Source organism: Macaca thibetana, chromosome 7 (genome assembly GCF_024542745.1).
Source record: "Macaca thibetana thibetana isolate TM-01 chromosome 7, ASM2454274v1, whole genome shotgun sequence".
Classification (NCBI taxonomy): Eukaryota; Metazoa; Chordata; class Mammalia; order Primates; family Cercopithecidae; genus Macaca; species Macaca thibetana.
The window spans coordinates 17,194,659-17,216,646 of NC_065584.1; the positions used below are offsets into that span (position 1 = coordinate 17,194,659).

The following is a 21,988-nucleotide window of genomic DNA, read 5'->3' on the forward strand; positions in this document are numbered from 1 at the left end:
CACACACACACACACACACACACACACACACACACACACCCACACACACACACCCATATGCTGGTGCTAAAATCCTGCTCCATAGCGTTTATTGCCAGTTCAGTTTTCAGGAGAAAGGACCACAGTAAATATGGTCTCTAATCAAACAAAACAAACATCACATTACGAGGAAGGCACATGGAGACACACTGCTCATATTGCCTTGAACACAAGTGCTAAAATGACAGCCAGACACAGTGGCTCACACCTGTAATCCCAGCACTTTGGGAGGCCATGGTGGGTGGATCACCTGAGGTGGGGAGTTTGAGACCAGCCTGACCAACATGGAGAAACCCCATCTCTAATAAAAATACCAAAATTAGCCAGGCGTGGTGTAATCCCAGCTACTCAGGAGGCTGAGGCAACAGAGCAAAACTCTGTCTCAAAAAAAAAGTACTAAAAGGATATGTTCACTCCACACTTCTCCCCTCTTGCAGATAACAAGGGGAAAGAGAAATGGAGGAATTTTCCTTCCAAAGCAGGGATCCAGGGCTCTAGCATCTCTGAAATAGAAGTTGCCGTAGAGCTCACCCAATTGCATCCCCTAGCTCATTTTCCAGGTGAGGAGATTAGGGTCAAAAGAAGGCAAGGGATGGACCCAAGGTCACACAACATGCCTGTGGGAAAGGTGGCCCAGAACTGCAGAAACCCAGTTTTAAGTTTTTACAACTCGGAAGGCAGGAATTTCCTCAGCCTCCATGAGTTTCCTGGTATGTTAGCCTTCATGCAGTTTGGTGCCAGATGGTAACCTCACTGTCCCCTGACTTCCTAACAGCCCTCAGCTCCAAGGGCTGTGCCTGAAGCCAGTCTGCTGTTTGCTGCCTTGCTACAGAATCCATACTTGGACAATAAGCATCATCAGTCCAGTCGCACAGACAGGCATGCACAGGTGTTTGCAACTAACTTGTCCCTCTCTGCCAGACTGTGAGTTTCCTGAGGGCAGGGACTGGGTCTTTCCAGCCAAATGATCTGGAACAGGTCGTTTACACTCTCAAAGCCCCAGTTTCCTCAGTTTCTTCATAGGAATATTGGGGAAATGAAATGAGATCAACACAATTCCTGGAATCCAGTAAGTGCTTAATAAGGTTGGTTATTATTATTATTTTATTGATTTCTATTACTTGTATCCCAAGCACCTAAGATATCATAGTGCCAAACAAAACAAAACAAACAGATGCTCTGTAAATCTGGATGTAATACATGTGCCAGGAATGGTGCCATTTATCAATCACCTACTATCTACAGAACTTCTACTGCGTACTTGTATCAGTCAGCTACTGTCATGATATACTGTGTAACAAACCACCCCAAAACTCAGAGAATTAAACAGCCACCATTTACCCTCACTTGAGGGTCTACAGGTCAACAGGGGCAAGACTCTGCCTGCTATGTATTCACTCTGGGTCCCAGGCTAAAGGGGTTACAGGGGAAATGGTTGCTACAGAGATGGCAGAAGCGCAAAGAACAAGTAGGGGCTGGGTACAGCCTCACCTGTAATCCCAGCACTTTGGGAGACTGAGACGGATGGATCACCTGAGGTCAGGAGTTTGAGACCAGCCTCCCCAACATGGTGAAACCCTGTCTCTACTAAAAATACAAAAATTAGCCAGATGTAGTGGCACATGCCTGTAATCCCAGCTACTCAGGAGGCTGAGGCAGGGGAATTGCTTGAACCCTGGAGGCAGAGGTTGCAGTGAGCCAAGATTGCACCACTGCACTCCAGACTCGGCAATAGAGTGAGACTCCATCTCAAAAAAAAAAAAAAAAAAAAAAGCAAACAAAGAACAAGTGGAAACACACAGTCTCTTAAGGCCCAGGCTGAGAACTGGTACACAGTTCCTTCTGTCTCCTTGCAATTGGTCAAAGCAAGTCACATGCTCAACCTCAATGTCAGTGGGGCAGGGAAATCTACCACGAGGCTGTGGCAAGCATGTGGGTGTATAATACAAGCACAAGGGAGTAAAGAATTGCAACCAATAATCCCATATGCCCAGGCAAACCCATCAAGTTGATCTCTATTTTGCAAGTGGCTGAGGATTGGTCACTCCACCACTGTTTTCCTCCACACTGTATCCGAGAATTACCAGAAGGATGCATCCCCACAGGGATCTTGTCGGCGGGGGTGGAAACTCAGACACAAAATCAAATGCATTTCGGAGCATTTTGCAAGCGTAAAGTGTACAGCGTAAATAAACAGACAAAGTAATTCCTCTCATTTTGCACTCTGCTGTTAGGGGTGTTTGTTCAAATCCTTCGTAACAGGGTGTTTAATTTCAAGAAGCTGAAGCATTGAGCTGACGATGTGTTGTTTATGAGCAAACTCCAGGGTCTGGAATTAAGAAGAAAGTATAGTTCAAGCCTACAGATTATCTTCCCCCGTTAGGATGGAGCCTCCACTTTCACCTGACAACATCCCCTCCTTTCAGCAATGCCCCCCTCTTTTGCTTCTCCAGGGCATCAGACCAAGTCTGATGGGAGTGGGGGGAGTCAGAGGGCAGGAGGTACTTGGGGACCCTAACTTCTGGTGAGACAGAAGCATCTGGGGTTCCAGGTGCCACCCCCCACTGTGGGGCACCCTCCATCCTTGGAGCCTGGCCCTCTCCGTCCTCCCTGGGGACATTGGAGGGGGCTGGAAGGAAGGTCGAGGAAGCAGAGCTGCCAGGCGGGGGATGTGGAAGGAAGTCTATATTTGCTCCCTTGCAACAGCAAAGACTGTTTACCTCCAAGTCTGTGTTTTTCAAGGAAATGGAGGCCAGCAGAGGAAAAACGCCCTTGTGAAAACATTTCCATGAATTTATGTTGTTCATCTGGAGAGGCACGGCCCCCCGGTAAGGCCTCTGGGATTCGACATGGTCAGGATGGGGCTGGCCTGCTGGATCCAGGCTGGAAGAACACCAGCCAGGCCAGGAGGTGACAGGTGCCACCTTGACTCAGCAGGGCCAAGGAGAGATGCATACACATCCCCCGGGGCCTCTCACTCGTGTTCAGATCTGTCTCTCATCAGCCGAAAGAGCAAGGGAACCCAGTGGGGTAGAATCAGAACGCCTGGGTTTGAGGCCACAGGTCTGGTCGTTGTTTTCACCAGGACAGGGAAGTGTGACTCTGGACAAGTCACTAGGCTGCTCTGGGCCTCAAGGTCCTTTTCTTAAAGTGAGATTGAAATCTTGTACCTCTCAGGGTCATTGTGAGGACCAAAGGAGGAAATGAGTATGAAATGATCGTTGCATCTCCTTTCTGATGGATGTCTGGTGGATGGACTCCTGCCAAGTGCTTGGAAGAGGCCGACTGGATCCGTGTGCTGAGTGAAGGAATAGCACCGAGTAGCGGTGGGGGTGTGAGAAGAAGGGAAAGAAAATGAAGGGGAGAGACGACAAGACCCTTGAATCTCAGGCCGAGGGTTGAGTGTTTGTCCCAACTAGAGTTTTTTCAAGGCCAGGGCCTGGGGATAGCTCTCCTCAGGCACAGCTCCCATGCTGGAATGGTTCTGTGGAATAAGTTCTAGGAAGCTATTTCATGCCTGTAATCCCATCACTTTGGGAGGCTGAAGTGGGTGGATCACTTGAGGTCAGGAGTTTCAGACCAGCCTAGCCAACATGCTGAGACCCTATCTCTACTAAAAATGCAAAAAATTAGCCGGGCATGGTGGCGGGTGCCTATGGTCTCAGCTACTTGGGAGGCTGAGGCAGGAGAATCACTTGAACACAGGAGGCAGAGGTTGCAGTGAGCCGAGATTGTGCCACTGCACTTCAGCCTGAGCAACACAGCGAGACTCTGTCTCACACAAAAAAAGTTCTAGGAAGCTGCTAAACTACACCAGGTATGATAATCAGGGTTCTGGTACCACCTGGCGTATTTTGTCCAGGCCAGATGAGAAACTTGGGCAGCCAGGGCAATGCATGGGAGATTTGCAAGGAAGTCTCACTGGACGAGGGAGGAAGGCCTTGGAAGGTAAGTAGCTACTTAGAGGAGTAGCGCTTAGTGCTAAGGAAGCCAGACACGCCAAGCAGGGAGAGTGCTGAGAGCAGCCGTCTGGTGGATGGACTCCTGCCAGGTGCTTGGAAGAGGCCGACTGGATCCGTGTGCTGAGTGAAGGAATAGCACCGAGCAGCGGTGAGGGTGTGTGAAGAAGGGAAAGAAAGTGAAGGGGAGAGATGACAAGACCCTTGAATCTCAGGCCCAGGGTTGAGTGTTTGTCCCAACTAGAACTTTTTCACGGGGGGATGATCATAAAACCAACTCAAACTGGCTTCAGCACAAAAAAGAATGAATTGGCTCATATAACTGAAGAGTTTGGGCGTGGAGCTGGGTGGTACAGGCTGCTTTCTCCAGAGAGGCTTCCCCGTTCACAGGCTCAGGAGGACTGCCTTCAAAATCATGCTTCCGGGTTCCAGGCCAGAGGAAGACGGGCGTCTCTCTCACAGAACTCCAGGCCAGCATCTAATCACAGGTCACTTGCTCCAACTGGGATCCTTACCTATCCTTTAACCAATCCCTGTGGCAAATCAGGCCTCTCTCCTGGAACTGGGGAAGGGATTAAGTACTATGCAAACACGTGGTTGAGTCCAGAGGATGCTGGTTTCCTGTGAACGTGAAGGAAACCATTCCCAGAAGAAGAGGGCAGCAGGCAAGCCCTGGGGCTCTGCCCGCCAGCAGTGTGGAACAGCCGCAAGGCGCCCACCAGGGCATCCCTATCCTCCTGCCTCAGCCTCCCAAAGAGCTGGGATTATAGGCCTGAGCCACCACACCCAGCCAGACCCTGCGTTTATTTTATTTTACTTTATTTCATCTCATTTCATTTTCTTTTACTTTAGAGACAGGGTTTCACTCTGTCACTCAGGCTAGAGTGCAGTGGCACTATCTTGACTCGCTGAAACTTCTATCTCTTGGTTCACTGCAACCTCTACCTCCCAGGCTCAAGCAATCCTCACACCTCACCCTCCTGAGTAGCTGGGACTACAGGCATACACCACCACGCCCAGCTAATTTTTGTACTTTTTGTAGCAGTGGGGTTTGCCATGTTGCCCAGGCTGGTCTCGAGCTCCTGGGCTCAAGCAATCTGCCAATCTTGGCCTCCCAAAGTGCTGAGATTATAGGCATGAGTCACTGTACCTGGTACAGACCCAGCATTTAGATGGTGACCCAACGGCCTCCACAAAGAGTGAGTGAGCTCAGTCCCTACTCACCCACAGCAGCCCCGTGCAACACTGAGGACATCGCCTCACCTCTCAGGCCCTGCAGACAGAGAGTGCAACAGGCCAGCTGGAGCTGGAGTGATGGCTGAGCTGAGAGCTGGGGTTTGGGCAGGGCCTCGGCTCCCAGCCTTCCCTCCACCAGTGCCCAGTTGGCTTCACCAGCTTCTCCCCACCCTCATATGATCGCTCTCTTTAATCCAGCAAAAAGCTTTTACCTTGTTTCAGCTGCAGAGGAGCCCCAGGATTTAGATTTTGCATTTTAAATATTTATTCATGTTTTGATTTAAATCCCTAAAACTAATTCTGGGCATTCCATGAGCCACATGGCCCCCTAAGATCCTGAACCCTGTTCTCATTCCAGGCCAGTGTCTCATCAGACTAATGTAATACAGTGGGGTTTGTATGTGTGTGTGTTATTAATAGAGAAAAACAAAAATCAGGAGGGTTTTGGAAATGTTAAACTATTGTTTCAGTCTTTTAAATTTTGGATGGTTTCCATGGTAACTGGTAACTTTGCTTCTTTGTTTTCTCCAGTTTTCCGGAGAGGCCAAGGCAGCTCTCCACAGCTTCTCAAGTAGGCTTGGATCCAAGTGCAGGCATGGGAAGGGGGCAAGCCACAGCCCCAGTGCAACGAGCTGCCCCCCAGGATTCACCACCAACTGGGTGAAGCTAGAGTCTGAACAGGCCTCATGTAGACCTTACTCCCCTTCCCATGTCCCCCTGAGGCTCAGGACAATTCCATCGAGCTCCGAAGAGTCCATGTGTTAGAGGTGTTTGAGCCAGAGCAACTCCATCCTGAATAGGGGTGGGGTAAAATGAAGCTGAGACCTACTGGGCCGCATTCCCAGGAGGCTAAGGCATTCTCAGTCACAGGATGAGACAGGAGGTCGGCACAAGATGCAGGTCACAAAGACCTTGCTGATAAAACAGATTGTGGTAAAGAAGCCGGCCAAAACCCACCAAAACCAAAATGGCGATCGTGAGAGGAGCCTCTGGTCCTCCTCACTGTTACACTCCCACCAGCGCCTTGAGAGTTTACAAATGCCATGGCAACGTCAGGAAGTTGCCCTATGCGATCTAAAATGAGGAGGCATGAATAATCCACCCCTTGTTTAGCATATAATAAAAAAATTACCATAAAAATGGATAACCAGAAGCCCTGGGGGCTGCTCTGTCTATGAGTAGCCATTCTTTTATTCCTTTACTTTCCTCATAAACTTGCTTTCACTTTGCACAGTGGACTCACCCTGAATTCTTTCTTGCATGAGATCCAAGAACCCTCTTCAATCGGGACCCCTTTCCAGTAATACATGTGCATGCTAGAAGCCCAGGTCTCAGGCTGCAGGGTTCGGGGGCAGGGTGGGAGTGGGCACCCTACCCCAGCCTTCCTGAGATGCCTTTCTGCACACCCGGACACCCTAATGCCTGGGCCTGTGGAGGGCAACCTTGCGCTCTTCCTCCTGGGAGCCAGGCTGGGTCCCCTTGGCTGTTCTCTGGGCTCAGCTGGTTGTGCAGCCTCAGCCCCAGGGCCCCAGCTGAACCTGGGAAACTGCTATGCTCAGAGGTCTCGCTTCCCAAAGGGGCCTGTTCTGGTGTTGAGCCTCCGTTTTGCCAGCTGGAGTCCCCAGAGTCCGACTTACAATGCTTTCTGCTTTTGGCCCCTTCCCCTCATCCTCTAAAATGGGTTTGTCAGCTTATGTCCTGATGCACCATGTGGTAAATACAATTTAGTGGGTGTGCCATTAAATTGGCAGGACACTCTGCCAGTGTCCTGGCAGGCAGGTGATAGGGGCCACACTCAGACAGGGGAACTGGGGCTGTCAGGGTACCTCAGACAGGGGATGGGCAGGGTTAGGCTACCAACACAGGATGTCGAAGCACCCCAGGTCTAGACAGGCACCAGCCCCTGGCCTTAAGGGAACAAAGGGTGGGCCTGAGCCGGAGCAGCAGGAAAGGGCTGTCCACAGAGGCTGGGACCCTCACTGAAGGACACAGCCATTGCTAATGCACAGCCCAGCTGCCACTTGGCAATCAACGCCTGGCCTCACTCTCTCCCTCCTCAGTCACCCATGGTGCCTCCCTTTGACCAGCCCCGCCTGGAAGCCAGAGGCAGGGGCGCCCATGGATGCCGTGGAGCCAGGGCAGGAAAGGGCTGGAAGTGAGACTGGGTGGCAGAGCAGAACCAGCTCCACAGGACCCAGCAGCTCCCCACTGCCCATGGGAGGAGCCGAGGTGTCCCACAACCTGCGCTCCTGGCGAGTCCCGGACCTCTCCCCAGCCCTCCTATTCACAATCAGGATACTCCTGCGGGGGGGGGGGGGGGGGGCGGGCACTGGGGCCTTGCTGCATCCGACTTGCCTGACGGGGCCTGTGCCAGGCTCTGTGAGGATGGGTCGATGGGACCAGCCCTGGCCTCTGAGACGCCCTCAGCCTAGTGCACTGGGTGGGAGAGGACTGGGCACAAGAGGCCTGGGCCTGGAAGATGCCTGGCTTCAGGCGCCCATGCCCACCCAGCACCACACACACCTGGGGCCGATGCTCGTGGACTAGGGTGGCAGGCGTCGTTCGGACCTAGCATCTAGAAGCAAGCCAGAGAATCCAGGGGGAACTGATGGGTGATGTGCCCGGGAGTAAATGTGGGTTAAATGCCAAGAGTTTTTAAAAGGTCTAAGCAGGCCAGAGGGGGTGGTTCACGCCTGTAATCCTAGCACTTTGGGAGGCCAAGGCGGGTGGATCACTTGAGGTCAAGAATTCAAGACCAGCCTGGCCAACATAGTGAAACTCTGTCTCCACTAAAAATGCAAAAATAAGCCAGGTATGGTGGCACAGGCCTATAATCCCAGCTACTCAGGAGGCTGAGGCAGGAGAATCTCTTGAACCCGGGAGGTGGAGGGTTCAGTGAGCCGAGACCGTGCCACTGCACTACAGCCTGGGTGACAGAGTTAGACTCTGTCTCAAAGAATAGATAAATAAATAAATATTTAAAAATGAAATAAAAAGAAGGTCTAAGCAGCCATCATTGAAAAAGACACACACACCCCGACTCTCAGAAGCACGGGGGACAGGGTCCGGGCGAGACAATGTGGCTGCTTTCTGGGCATGAGCAGAGACCACAGGGTGGGGAGAAGGAACCATCTGGCCGTTGGGAAGGAACAATATTCTAGACCTTAGGAACAACAAGGGCCAAGGCCCTGAGGCAAGAGCACATTTGATGAGCACAAGAAGCACCAAGGCAGAGTGTATGACAGGTGGGTGGGTAGGAGATGCCACACAGGAGGCCGGGGGCCAAGACACATGGGTTCTCAAAGGAAGGAATGAAAAGGGGAGCCACTGGAGGACGCTGAGTAGAGAGAAGATGGTTTCCATACTCAGACACTGTGTTTGCACCAGAAGATGGGCAGAGGGTGGGGACGAATATTCTGTCTTCGCTTAAGGGGAAGCTTTCAAAGGCCAAGTCCCAGTGGCCAGGTGCGGTGGCCCACAACTGTAATCCCAGCACTTTGGGAGGCTGAGGTGGGTGAATTATCTGAGGTCAGGAGTTCAAGATCAGCCTGGCCAACATGGTAAAACCCCATCTCTACTGAAAAAAAAAAAATTAGCCGGGCGTGGTAGTCTGCGTCTATAATTCTAGCTACTTGGGAGGCTGAGTATCACTTGAACCCGGGAGGTGGAAGTTGCAGTGAGCCAAGATTGCGCCAGCCTGGGTAACAGAGTAAGACTCTGTCTAAATAAATACATACATAAATGCCAAGTCCCAGGGAGGGAGAAAGGCTGGGGCAGGGGGAGGCCTGGGATACTTGACCTTGGCCCAGGACTCAGGGCTGAGTGCCACAGGCCTCAGCACACCTCCTGGCAGCCCAGGGACAAAGGCTTGGTCTATCTGTCCACCTGTGTACTCCCCCCCTCTGTTCCCAGGCGTTTTGTCCCCACCACTGTGACAACACTGACCTTTGAAAATTATCACTGTCAACTGAGCTATATCCCCTCCATGCTGTAGGCTCCTGGAGGGACTCTGCTAAATGAAAGTGATTGTCACATGGATACATCAACCCTAGGGTCAGGGGCTCTCAGGCGTTCAGACTGGAGGCCCCTCTGTTTCATGCAGGCCTCGTCTGCTCAAGGCCAGGCCCCATGCTAGGACACAGCAGCGTGGAGACAAGTGACTGATGTCTTGAATCCCCAGAGCAGGTGCTGAATGACGCTTGAGTAAATGGGATGACCTCTGAGGCTTTGTCAACCCTCAGTAGGTCGCAGTCCCCCGCCGTGGTGGGGAGGGGACACACACCTCCCCAGCTGTCAACAGTCGACGGAGACAGCGTCTGTAACCCATGCCTTTTCAGGGAGAGTGCATCAGTCGCAGTGTTTGAAGAGGGAGACTGGCTCCTTGGAGGACATGACAGTGAACCTGGGCCTGGAAGGACCAGTGTTGTCCGTGAAGCCTGGACTTACCAAGTGGGAATCTCCGGGGCAGGGGCTGCTACTCTGTGTCTGTAACAGCAACTTGGCTGATTCTGAAGGGAGGCACCCCAGGCCGAAGGTGCATCCGGAGCAGAGGCCCAGCAGGGGTCTCGCAGAGTGTGTCTGGGGCACAATGCATGAAGCTGTGCAGTGGACAGGGAGAAAACCACAGGGAATGGCCCTGGGAAGGAGGGTGCATGGGTTCGAATAACTGAACGAAGGGACTAACGCACAATGTGGCATGCCCACACACACACAGCTGCAGCCCGTGTGGGCATGGAAGACCCCAAAGACCCCTACTTATCAGAACCGCTTCTTGGGAAGTATCCCGAGCCTATGGATTTTAACTGGGTGAAGGCCTCCCGAATACCCAGGAGAGGAAATTAATTAAAATGCATCAGGCTGGGGGTGGTGGCTCATGCCTGTAATCTCAGCACTTTGGGAGACCAAGGTGGGCAGATCACTTAAGGTCAAGAGTTTGAGACCAGTCTGGCCAACATGGTGAAACCCCATCTCTACTAAAAATACAAAAATATGCCAGGTGTGGTGGCAGGCACCTGTAATCCCAGTTACTCGAGAGGCTGAGGCAGGAGAATCACTTGAACTGGGAGGTAGAGGCTGCAGTGAGCTGAGATCGTGCCAGGCACCCCAGCCTGGGTAACAGAGCGAGACTGTCTCAGAAAAATAAAATAAAGTGCATCAGTATGTTCATCTGCCGGCCAAGCACGTGGACCTATTTGACACTGCCACCGGACCACGTGGGAGGTAAGTTCTGTTGGGAGCTGAGAAAGACAGGCCTCCAGAATAGCATGGAGCAGAACTGGAAGAGAAAACTTAGCCGATTAGGCCATTGTGTCCATGGGGGACTGCCCAGGAGGCAATCAGAACACCAAATGGGGGAATCCAGTCATTTGTGGCTTGCTGGGTGGAAGGTGCTGGCTGGGGCATCGGGAGGCCGGGGTTCAGCCCTGGGCTGACCACCCTCTGCATGTGGGACTCTGCTTGGTTTTCTGTCTCTGTTTGGGACCAAATTCTTCACCTATTAATGGGAGCCTAGGGCTGGGTGTGGTGGCTCATGCCTGTCATCCCAGAACTTCGAGAGGCCAAGGTGGGAGGATCACCTGAGGCCAGGAGTTCAAGATCAGCCCTGGCAACATAGCTGGATCCTGTCTCTACCAAAAAATAAAAAAATATAAAAGTGGAAGCCTAGACCAGTTATCTCAGCTAAACTTTCCAGCTCCAAACATTAAGAAAACCAGCCTCATTCTACCTCTTCCTTGGGAGGACTCTGGAGAAACCCTGGGTGTAGCAGGGTTGTCTGCCTGCCAATATGCTTGGCATTCAGGGAGACCAGGATGTCACTGAGGCTGCCTGTCGCCGGCGCCCAGGCCTGGAGGCCTGCAGGCCCGCCTGGAGCAGGTGAGGATTCAGGATGTGAGTGGGTTTTTCCCTGAAGCTTCTCAGGCCAGAGCCGAGGGAAATACCAGCATCCTGGCAGTTTGCCACCTGAGTCAGCCCAGCTTTGGCTCATTCGAGGAAAACTAACTGCAGGAAGCCAGGAAGTCTGATGTAGCAGGATGTGTGTGTGTGTGTGTGTGTGTGTGGCAAGGCACATGCCCTTGTATGGGCCTATCCATGGGAAAGGGTTCACAGGTGTGCAATGCTGGCATTTGTCCGATACATACCATTGTGGCCATAACAGCCTTAAAATATTCTAAAACTTTCTTACCTGCTGGTAAAAGCCACCAGCCTCAACACCCCCTGAGTGCCCCCTGCTGCCGCAGCTCCCTCCCTGGACCCCTGGGACCTCCCCCATGAGCCTCCAATTGAAGGATTAACTCTCAACCCTGCACCAGCAAAAGCAAGAGAGTGTTCTGGTTGGTGGAAAGAACAGGGGACCCTCCCTGTTGTTACGTGTCTTGACAATTGCCCTGTGAGTATGTACATGTGTGTATGTCCATGTGCAGGTTTGCATCTTCAAGCTCATACAGGCCAGCTTCACCAGAGAGCCTGTTACTCATCTTTTCACGGCAGTTTAATAAAAGGTGTCCCCTTCCATTATTTCAGAGGAAAGAGTCTGAAGTTTGCAGGCAGGAGAAAGGGGTTCCCTGCCCAGCAGGGCTCAGGGGCCCAGGTGGGGAAAGTAGCTCAGAGAAGTTGACAACCTGCCGAAATCAGTCAGCCAGTAAAAAGAGGAGCTGAGGTTTGAACCCAAACAGCCTGGATTGCACTAGGCCTGGGGTTTTGTGCTCTGAATCAGCCTGGGGACGAATAGCAGCAGCAGCACCTCAGCTCAGCTTCCCAGCTTGCAAAGGGTTCTTACATCTATGGAGCCTCCCAACCCATTCATTCAGTAGGTGAGGTCCCGCAAGCCTAAGTGGCAGAGCCAGGACTCAAACCCAGGTATCAGTGACTCAGTGACTGAGTTCTTAGCACTGTCCCCACAGGCAGCAAAATGGGCACAGGGACTGTGGGGGACAGGCTATCTTCTCACTTGTGATATGCAGCATCACACACACTGGGCCAGCATTTTCTTTTTTTTTTTTTTTTTTTTTTTTTTTTTTGAGACGGAGTCTGGCTCTGTCGCCCAGGCTGGAGTGCAGTGGCCGGATCTCAGCTCACTGCAAGCTCCGCCTCCCGGGTTTACGCCATTCTCCTGCCTCAGCCTCCCGAGTAGCTGGGACTACAGGTGCCCGCCACCTCGCCCAGCTAGTTTTTTGTATTTTTTAGTAGAGACGGGGTTTCACCGTGCTAGCCAGGATGGTCTCGATCTCCTGACCTCGTGATCCGCCCGTCTCGGCCTCCCAAAGTGCTGGGATTACAGGCTTGAGCCACCGCGCCCGGCCTCCAGCATTTTGTTAGGTCACCAAAAACCTGCTAAGATACATGTATCACTGACCAAAACAAGGGGGACCAAAAGACGGGAGCAACCCAAATGTCCATCAACTGATGAATGGGTAAACAAAATGTGGTATGTCCACACAACGGAATATTATTCAGCCATAAAGAGGAACAAAATACTGATACCTGCTACAATGTGGATAACCCTTGAAAACACCATGCTAAGTTGAAAAAGCCAGACAAAAACCACATATGGTAAGATTCCATTTATATGAAATTTTCAGAGTAGGTAATTCCATAGAGACATAACACAAATTGGTGGTTGCCAGGGGCTGGGAGGAAGAGGGAATGGGGAGCGAGTGCTAATGAGCACAGGGTTTTCTTTTGGGTAATGCAAATGTTTTGGAACTAGACAGAGGTGGTGGTTGCACAACACTGTGAATATACTAAATGCCACTGCATTGTACACTTTAAAATGGTTAATTTTATCTTATGTGAATTTCATCACATTTTTTTAAAAAACAAGGGAGAGGCTGGGCACAGTGGCTCACGCCTGTAATCCCAGCATTTTGGGAATCAGAGGCAGGAGGATCACTTTAGCCCAGGAGTTTGAGACCAGCCTGGGCAACATAGTGAGATCCCTCCTCTATAAAAAATAAACAAACAAATAAATAAAAACAATGGGCCAGGCATGGTGGCTCATGCCTGTAATCCCAGCACTTTGGGAGGCCGAGGAGGGTGGATCATGAGGTCAGGAGATCGAGACCATCCTGGCTAACCCAGTGAAACCCCATCTCTACTAAAAATGCAAAAAATTAGCCAGGCGTGGTGGCATGCACCTGTAGTCCCAGCTACTCAGGAGGCCGAGGCAGGAGAATTGCTTGAACTCAGGAGGCAGAGGTTGCAGTGAGCCAGGATCTTGCCACTGGACTCCAGCCTGGGCAACAGTGAGACTCTGGCTGAAAAAAAAACAAAAAACAAACAAACAAAAAACAAACAAGGGAGAAAGGCAATTATACTGCAATATTTTAAAACAAAAAAACTATAATGTATTAAATTTTGCTGTGTGCTAGACTCTATATGAATATAATCAGAACAACATTACATTAAAGTCTCTTGGGCCCTGCCTTAACTCTCCAGCCAGAACCACTCCTCTAGGACTGAACCCTGCTATGGACTTGCTGACCTCCCCACCTCCCCCAAAACCCCATGTCACAGGAGCCCTGTGATAACTTGTTACATCTGTCATGGAAAACTGATACACAGTCCTTTCCCCAGACTCCAATTCCTGTTACAGTTGATTGGTCCAAGGGTGGGCAGCTTAGCTAAATTGTACCAGAATCCTTTCTCAAAAATGAAACTGGAACTAGGTATGGTGGCGCACACCTGTAGTCCCAGCTATTGGGGTTGCTGTGGTGGGAGGAGTGCTTGAACCCAGAAGTTTGAGGCCACCCAGGGCAACATAGTGAGACCCCTCCTCTAAAAAAATAATAAAAATAAAAAGTGTTGGAACTGGAACTGAGCCAGATTATCACGGCCTGGCTAAAGCTGTAGGATGTAAAGCTTAGAAGTCGTGCTGGCCATGTTTCCTGCTGTAGGGAAAAGCCAGTCTGCAGGAAACAGGAAGGAAGGCAAGGCACGAGACAAAAGAGACAGAGTCTTGATGGAGGAGTGGGAGTCTTCAGTTCTAGAAAAGCCGAAGCTGCAGGGCATCTGCCCTTCCACAGGCTTGGTTGTTAGCCTGTTCTTCCCCTTGTGGGAATCTCTTCTTCCACTGAAATAGGCACTGAATTGTTGGGTGAAAACCAACATGGTCATGATATGTTTCACTTAATGCATTGCTAAATTCAGTTTAATATTTAGATTTGTATATTTTTGCATCTATGTACATAAGATCAGCCTGTAATTTTTCTTCCTTTTCCTGTTCTTATCTGGTGTGGTAATTGGTCTTAATATAAGTTCTTTTTTCAATTCTATTTTTCTGGAAGAATTTAACAAGAATAGGTAAAAAGTCATAGTGTGATTTTTTTTAATTCTCTGGGATTCTGGTTTTGTTTTCCGTAGTGCTTTTTCTATTAGTTCAAAACAGAGGACTCCATATGGTATGGACCTTAAAACAACCACTATTTTATTTCATCTCATGATTTTGTGGCTGAAGAATTCAGGAAGAGTTCAGTTGGATGGTTCTTCTGCTTCGTGTGGGTCAACTGAAGCTACCTGGTGTTATTCAGCTGGTGAATGACCTCATCTAGAGGATCCAAAATGGCCTTGCTTACAGGTCTGGCACCTGGATGGAGATGGCAGAAAGAATGGCCCAGTTGACCAGGTGCAATGGCTCATGCCTGTAATCCCAGCCCTTTGGGAGGCCAAGGTGGGCTGACCACTTGAGGCCAGGCATTCGAGACCAGTCTGGGCAACATGGTGAAACCCCGTCTCTACTAAAAATACAAAAAAAATAGCTGGGTGTGTTAGCACACGCCTGTAATCCATTACTTGGGAGGCTGAGGTGGGAGAATTGCTTGAACCTGGGAGGCAGAGGTTGCAGTGAGCCAAGATTGCACCACTGCACACTAGTCTGGGTGACAGAGTGAGACAAAAACAAAAGAAAGCAAACTTATGGAGATGGATGGTGGTGATGGCTACACAACAATGTGAATGTACTTAATACCACTGAGCTGTATACTTAACAATGGTTAAAATGATTAATTTTATGTGTTTTACTACAATTTTTTTTTAAAGTCAAGAAAGTGATGAGAACATTACAGAAACATAATGTTATTCTGGAACCTGCTTATATTGCAGGTGATGTTTCATGTATCATTGATTATTTTTTCCTATTATTGCATTCACTCATATGCTGTTTAATTATTATAGCTTTATAATAAAATCTAATTTCTGGTGTTTCAAGTAAAAAAAAGACTGTTAGACAAACTTCAGGGAGTGCTGATTTTTTTAAAAATGGGTTTTTTTGTTTGTTTTTTTAGAGACAGGGTCTTGTTCTGTCATCCAAGCTGGAGTACAGTAGTGCAATCATTAACCAGAGATTTTTTTTTTTAAGTGTGATATTAAAAAGTTGATGTGGCCAAGCACAGTGGCTCTTGCCTGTAATCCCAGCACTTTGGGAGGCTGAGGTGGGAGAACAGCTTGAGCCCAGGAGTTTGAGACTAGCTTGGGCAATATAGCTATACCCCTTCTGCAAAAAAAACAAGAAAAAAAGGTTGATGCTAGTAAATATGAAGACACACAAAACGGACAATTTCCTAAATTTCCTAGAAAATGGACTCAGGTAGAAATCGAAAATTTAAAACAAACTGTTCAAGAAATTGAATCAGTAGTTAAAAATATATATGATTATAAAATGATGTTACTTTCCCACTGAATGAGGGGAATCTTTGTCCCTATCATTTTTTTTTTTTTTTTTTTTTTTTTTATAGAGTCTCTGCTGCCCCGGCTGGCATGCAGTGGTGCAATCTCGGCTTACTGCAACCTCTGCCTCCTGGGTTCAAGTGATTCTCCCACCTCAGCCTCCCAAGTTAGCTTGGACTACAGGCATGTGCCACCATGACTGGCTAATTTTTGTATTTTTAGTAGAGACAGGGGTTTCACTGTGTTGGCCAGGCTGATCTCAAACTCCTGACCTCAGGTGATCCACCCACCCCGGCCTCCCAAAGTGCCGGGATTACAGGCTGAGCCACTGCAGCCAGCCCAGAAGTTTTTCATTCTACAAAACTGAAACTCTATACCCATCAAATAATAATGCCTCATTCCCTTGTCTGTGGCAACCATCCATTCTACTTTCTGTCTGTGTGAATTTGACCACCCTAAGTACCTCATATAAATGGAATCATACAGTATTTGTTCTTTTGTGCCTGGCTTATTTCACTTGCATGTCTTCAAGATTCATCCACATTGTAGCATGTGTCAGAATTCCCTTCCTTTTAAAGGCTGAATAATATTCTCTTATATGTCTATACCATATTTTATCTTTCCTTCCATCAATGGACATTTGGGTGCTACCATTTTTGTCTATTTTGAATAATGTTGCTATAAACGTAAGTGTACAAATATCTATTTAAGTCCCTGCTTTCAATTCTTTTGGGTCTATAACCAGAATTGGAATTGTTGGATCATATGGTAATTCCATGGTTAATTTTTTTGACAAACTGCCATGCTATTTCTAAAAGAGCCCATTTTTTGTCTGTGTTGATCTTCTTTGTTGTTTCTCATTAATTTCTGTGGTTATCCTTGATACTTCCCTTCTACTTTCTTTGAGCTTATTCTATTCTTTTGCTAGCCTAAGTTAGATGCTTAGCTTATTTATTTTTAGCCTTTCTTCTTTTCCATGATAAGCCCTTTAAGGCTATAAATTTATTTATTTATTTATTTATTTATTTTTATTTTTTTTAGATGGAGTCTTGCTCTGTGCTGCCTAGGCTGGAAAGCAGTGGCATAATCTCGGATCACGGCAACCTCCACCACACGGATTCAAGAGATTCTCGTGCCTCAGGCTCCTGAGTAGCTGAGACTACAAGTGCTTGCCACCACACCTGGTTGATTTTTGTGTTTTTAGTAGAAATGGGGTTTCACCATGTTGGCCAGGCTGGTCTTGAACTCCTGACCTCAGGTGATCCGCACGCCTCGGCCTCCCAAAGTGCTGGGATTACAGGCGTGAGCCACCACACCTGGCCAAGGCTATACATTTCTAAGTACTACTTAAGTTGTATCTCATTTTGAAATGTAGAATTTTTTTCACTCAATCCTAAACATTTTCTAGATTTTTATTATGATTTCTTCTTTAAACCCATGTGTTATTAGAAGTGGATTTTAATTTTCTAAACAGTTATTTTTAAAGGTGTATTTTTGGAATTATTTTCTAGGTCAATATGATAGGATTTTTAAAGTAGTCGTTGAGATTTACCCTATGATCTAACATGTAGTCAATCCTAATTATCTATTTAATATCTTCTTGATATTTATTAGTAATTTTATTATGCTAATAATTTGTTTATATAATTATATATTTGTATTTACAATTTATATTATAACCACATAGCTATATTGTTTATTACTTTGTGATTAATAATAGTGCTGATTAATATTTAATATTTCAAATGTGCATTCTCTACTTGCTGGGTCTAATGTTCTATGTATATACAAGAGATCAAACTCGTTAATTCTGTGGTTCAAATCTTCTATTGTCTGCTTGATTTCTCAATTACCAGAAGTATATTAAAATATCTATAATAATGGATTTCTTATTCTTACCATTGTTAATTCTTACTTTATGCATTTTTATGCTATGTCTGCATGCATCAGTTCTTACATATTAAAGTTGGTATATGTTGTAGGCCAGGTGTGGTGACTCAGACCTGTAATCCCAACACTTTGGAAGGCAGAGGCAGGCAGATCACTTGAGGCCAGGAGTTTGAGACCAGGCTGGCCAACGTGGCAAAACCCCGTCTCTACTAAAAATACAAAAATTAGCTGGGTGTGGTGGCACATGCCAGTAATCCAGGATTTGAACACAGATGTTTGAATACACAGCCTGGGTAAATTTCACTACATTTCCTTGATTTCTCTCAAAGAGTGGTTTTAAAAAACAAGGAGCAACCAACTCAAAACCAGTGCACTTAACAAAAACACAACCGGCCAGACACGGTGGCTCACGCCTGTAATCCCAGAACTTTGGAAGGCCGAGGCGGTGGATTACCTGAGGTCAGGAGTTCAAGACCAGCCTGGCCAACATAGTGAAACCCCGTCTCTACTAAAAATACAAAAAATTAGCCAGGCGAGGTGGCAGGCGCTTGTAATCCCAGCTACTCAGGAGGCTGAGGCATAAGAATCGCTTGAACCCGGGAGGCAGAGGTTGCAGTGAGTGGAGACTACACCACTGCACTCCAGCCTGGGCAACAGAGTGAGACTCTGTCATAAATTAATTAATTAATTAATTTAATTAAATAAAAATAAAAAAGAAGGAGCAAAATATTAAGCCTGACAAAGAAGTCAGGAGGGGTCCATGACAGTGAGGAAGACCAAGGTTGGAAAGAGGATTAGATGTCCAGTGTTAGCTCCACCAAGCTGCAGTAGCACCAACGGGTGGGGTTAAAAGGAAGCAGATTCCAGCCTAGTAAGAATGTGCTCACAGTTAAAGTGGCTTAAAATGGAATGTTTCTTGGAGAAATAAGAAAAGAAAAATGGGAATGTGCCAAATGGCCTTTATTAGGGTATTGGCTAGCTAAATGATGATGTATTAATACAGCCAGATCTTAAAAATTACATTTAAGAATGTAAAGCAATGGAGAAATGTTCAGTGGAAAAAGTTTAAAAAAGTCTGGGCACAGTGGCTCATGCCTATAATCCCAGCACTTTGGGAGGCCGAGACAGGTGAATCACCTGAGGTAAGGGTTCAAGATCAGTCTGGCCAACATGGCAAAACCCCGTCGCTACTAAAAATACAAAAATTAGCCAGGCGTGGTGGTGTGCACCTGTAATCCCAGCTACTTGGGAGGCTGAGGCAGGAGAATTGCTTGAATCGGGGAGGAGGAGGTTGCAATGAGCCAAGATTGGGCTACTGCACTCCAGCCTGAGTAACAGAGTGAGACTCCGTCTCAGAAAAAAAAAAAAAAAAAAAAGTGAAAAAGAGAGGATTTAAAAAGTATGAATACATGATTTCACTTACATATGTCTAGAATAGGCATATCCATGGAGACAGAAAATATAGTAGTTGCCGGGGATTAGGGGATGGGGGGAAGGAGGCAGAAAGGAAGATGGGAATCACTGCCAATGGGTACAGGGTTTTTCAGGGTGATGAAAATGTTCTAAAATTATATAGCGGTGATGGTTGTACAACCCTGTGAATATACTAAAAACCACCAAATTGTGTATTTTTAAAAGGTGAATTTTATGGTACATAAATTATATCATGAGGAGAAAAAGGTATAAGGAGTAAGAAGATTGTAATATATTTGTAATACATACAACATACAATTATGCATACTAAAGAATATTATGCTTACTAAAAAAAAAAAAAAAAAAAAAAAGCCAGGCACGGTGGCTCACGCCTGTAATCCCAGCACTTTCGGAGGCCGAGGTGGGCAGATAATGAGGTCAGGATGGAGATTGAGACCATCCTGCCTAACATGGTGAAACCCTGTCTGTACTAAAAACACACACAAAAAAATTAGCCGGGCGAGGTGGCCGGCGCCTGTAGTCCCAGCTACTCTGGAGGCTGACGCAGGAGAATGGCGTGAACTCGGGAGGCAGAGCTTGCAGTGAGCCGAGATCGCGCCACCGCACTCTAGCCTGGGCAACAGAGCAAGACTCTGTCTCAAAAAAAAAAAAAAAAAAAAAAAAAAAACTTCCACATACAGTGAGACCCCATGTTGCAAACTCTTATCTTTGCATCTATATGGTGAGAAAAAATTCCAAAAGGAAATAACAAAGTCTCAACTATAGTTTATAGGGTACTGGGTCATTTGATATCACAAATTTTAAATAATCAACAGCATTTCTATTAAATTCAGAAAAATGCTTTTGTAAAAATGGGAATGGACTATTAATTAACTTCTTGTCATTGAAAGGGAGAAAGACTAAGTTCTGCCTTGTGGAAACAGGATTAGATGTCCAGTGTTAGAAGTATTCCAAGTTTGAGAATTACCAGATATGGAAACTCGCACTCAGAGAAAGTTTTACCTATATGACCTGTTCCTTTTAACCAACATATGATTTTATAATTACTTTTTTACTTATTTTCCATTTTTAAAACCATCTCAAATCTTGATTCTGATATGTCTATGTGGGAAAAAATCTATCTTTTGCTAAAAAATGCAGTAACTTAAAAAAAAAAATCACAACTTGAAGGGTATACAAAGACTCAAAATGAAAAATTAGTTTAAAAGCAAACATGCTGACATACAGCCAGGATCTAAAGATTATGTTGCAACGAAATGTTCAAATAATTATGTTGCTAGAGGAAACTGGATTTTCCTTTTAGCCTTCGTAAAAGTGAAAATAAAACTTTAAGATACGACATTTAAAAGACTATCTGGGGCTGGGCACAGTGACTCATACCTATAATCCCGGCACTTTGGGAGGCCAAGGCGGGTAGATGACCTGAGGTCAGGAGTTCAAAACCAGCCTGGCCAACATAGTGAAACCCCATCTCTACTAAAAATACAAAAATTAGACAGACGTGGTGGTGCACGCCTGTAGTCCCAGCTACTCGGGAGGCTGAGGCAGGAGAATTGCTTGAACCCAGGAGGCGAAGGTTGTAGTGAGCCAAGATCACACCACTGCACTCCAGTCTGGGTGACAGAGCAAGACTCTATCTCAAAAAAAGAAAAAAAAAAAAATTATCTGAGCCAAGGCGCAGTGGCTCACACTTGTAATCCCAACACTTTGGGAGGCCAAGGTGGGAGGATTTGTTAAGCCCAGGAGTTTGAGACCAGCCTAAGCAACAGAGTGAGACCGCATCTGCATAAAAAATTTTAAAAATTAGCTTGAGCACGGCAGCACATCTCTGTAGTCCCAGCTACTGGGGAGGCTGATGTGGGAGGATCATTTGAACCCGGGAGGTTGAGACTGCAGTGAGCTGTGATTGTGCCACTGCACTCCAGCCTGAGTGAGAATGAGACCCCATCTCAAAAAAGAAAAAAACCCCCACAATCTGAATGTGTCAATTCACGCTCATTCCTAAGGCTGCTAACACAAAGAACATAATTCTCGTAAGGAAAACTGCCACTTGATTTGGAGTTCAGGGGCTTTAACTGTTCTGGGCCATGAGCTAACTCCTCCCACTCCTTGGCAGAGAGTTGAGGGCAGTGGGAGAGAAGCACCAAGCTATAAAAAGCTTTATGTTTTATTTCCTTCTAAGGCATCCTGAGTCATTGGGTGCTCCAGCCCCCCAGTGCCCGGGAAAGTTCAGCTGGAATCGGAAATGTGTGTTTTTCTAAACCGGAGCTGCTGAAAAACCAGATGACGACACTTGGACTGAATCCCTTACAGGCCCAGTGGTAGCCTCCTATTTCCGTCCTGGGAGAATGGAAGTCACTTAACAATCAGTTTCTCTGACCCAGGTTCCAATATTACATCACGTCTTAATAGCAAGGTTAACCTCCACTCCACCCCCAACACGAAGCTGCTGAGAATTTTTAAATCCCATTTGTCATCTCAAAGGACACCGCACTCCTACGCAATTTTACCTCCCATCCTTTAGGCTGCAATTTCATCTATCTAAACAGAAAGTGATGCCAAACCAGGTCGGTCATAATCCTAGAAAGTCACAGGCAGAAGGTGCCAAGTCCAATAGGATCTTACCAAAGAGGATACCGAGGCCTGGGAAAGGTAAAGAACCTGCCTGAGGCTGGAGGGACAAAACCAAAACCAGAAGCTGGGTCTGAAGCCTCAGAGCAGAGGGCCGTCTCCACGGTGATGTCCATATCCTTGTAGTCCCAGCTCCT

General features: G+C 47.3%; 1 protein-coding gene across 1 annotated transcript in view; it reads left to right on the forward strand.

The window, feature by feature from the left end:
* NRDE2 (NRDE-2, necessary for RNA interference, domain containing) overlaps window positions 1-21,988 on the forward strand; it is a 188,796-nt gene that overhangs the window by 32,117 nt on the left and 134,691 nt on the right. The gene's annotated exons all lie outside the window — the stretch shown is intronic.